Source organism: Aegilops tauschii, chromosome 5, assembly GCF_002575655.3.
Source record: "Aegilops tauschii subsp. strangulata cultivar AL8/78 chromosome 5, Aet v6.0, whole genome shotgun sequence".
Classification (NCBI taxonomy): domain Eukaryota; kingdom Viridiplantae; phylum Streptophyta; class Magnoliopsida; order Poales; family Poaceae; genus Aegilops; species Aegilops tauschii.
Genome location: NC_053039.3, coordinates 27,071,678 through 27,073,555, shown reverse-complemented (window position 1 = coordinate 27,073,555; position 1,878 = coordinate 27,071,678).

The window sequence follows — 1,878 nt, the reverse complement described above, 5'->3', positions numbered from 1 at the left end:
CATGTGACTAGGAGAAAAAAGAATTAAATTAAAAACTATTTTTAAACTCAAATTACTCACAATCTAGGGTTTGAAGCAAATTTGAACACATTCATATTTAAATCATTCAAATTGGAAAAATAATGGCACAAACAAAAACTAGACAAAATTTTGAATCTAATGCAAAAAGAATCACTCCAAAACATCAAATATCCTAAAAGATATAAGCAATTTAAAACAGAAACTAAACACAGAAAACAAATGGAAAAGTAAAAAACAAATTTCAGAACCCCTTAAGTCCCGGTTCGTGGCTCCAACCGGGACTAAAGGACTAAAGCCTCAATCCCTTTAGTCCCGGTTCGTGTCTCGAACCGGGACTAAAGGTCTAACATTTAGTCCTCGTTGGAGCCACGAACCGGGACTAAAGGGCATCGCACCCTTTAGTCCCGGTTCGTGGCTCAAACCGGGACTAAAGGTCCCATTTGAACCGGGACTAATGCCTGCCTAGCGCCCTAGTCGCTCGAACAGGGACTAATGCTCACATTAGTCCCGGTTCGTAATGCAACCGGGACTAATGTGTAGATTAATTGAGCTTGGACCAAAGCCATGTTTTCTACTAGTGAAGGCTCCCCTTCTATTTTCCTCTCTCCTAAATGGAACAAAAAACATGAAGCTAAACAACTAGACAAATATCTCGCACTTTGATTCCAGTCTTAGCCTAAGGTATGTACCAGACACTTTTCAAGAGATTATTATTGGTATATAGAACTTTATTAGATATAATTACCAAAATATACATAGGGGGATTCCACTAGATGAAGCTATATTATTAAGTAGATGCTAGCTACATCACGTGTAATGCGCTCTCTCATTAAGCATCGTACCATATATAACCTTATTTCTTTTTGCGGGGTCATATATAACCTTATTTCATTTGTGCATGCCATAAATGCACTACCCCACACAAAATTCATTGTTCACAGTACTGCACCACGCCAATGGATGTTGATATGTGGTACCCAGAATCTCTAAATTGTTTGATGGTCCAGACTTCCAAATTTGAAAATCTACTAGCTGTAGGTAAGGAGTGCCATCAGGGAAGAGGAAGGAGCTGGTCTAAGAGGTGTAGGAATGGAACATGAAGAAAATCAACTATGATGCCTTCTCTAGTATTGGAGGGGAGAATTAGTCTGAAGTTTCTGATGCCCGCCATTCATATGGATCTTAGGTTCTCCTTCCTCTTACTTTTTCCTCATACAGTTTACTTGGTGAAGAAATCAAATAACCCTCCCTGGAAAACATAAGAAGAAAAAATCCTACTTCGATGGTCATGAGGAGTCTCAGTAGTGAGTTAGAAAGAGGAAATTTTTCAAAATCAACAAATACCAGGAAAACTACAATTATTTTTCCTCCACTAAAATTTGGGGTTGAGATAGAACATTGTTTTTTCCTAATGCATGTCAAATTCATAATGTTCTTAGATATGCCCCTTATCTTCCTTTTGGCTTGCACATATATACGCACAACATGTTTACATTTGGGCTAAGACGGTTCAATACTGGTTTTGGGTAAGCCCACGGAAATCAGTTGTAGGTAGCATCCAACTTCCTTCATTACTTCCAAAAACAAAACCACCAAATTAAAGGAAATGAGCTACAATGTCCTTGCTTTGAACTCAAACCGACTTAGACTGTATCTATGAACCGATTTTCATATTGTTCTTAGATACTCTTTAATTTTTCCAGTGTCTTACACATATACATGCACAACCTCTTTAAATTTGTACTAAGCGTGTCCAATAACAGTTTCAAGTGAACCCGTGAAAACAAGTCCTAAATTGCATTCGCCTTCCTTAATTAGTCCCAAATAGACCCATAGTGCCAAAATATTAATCTCACT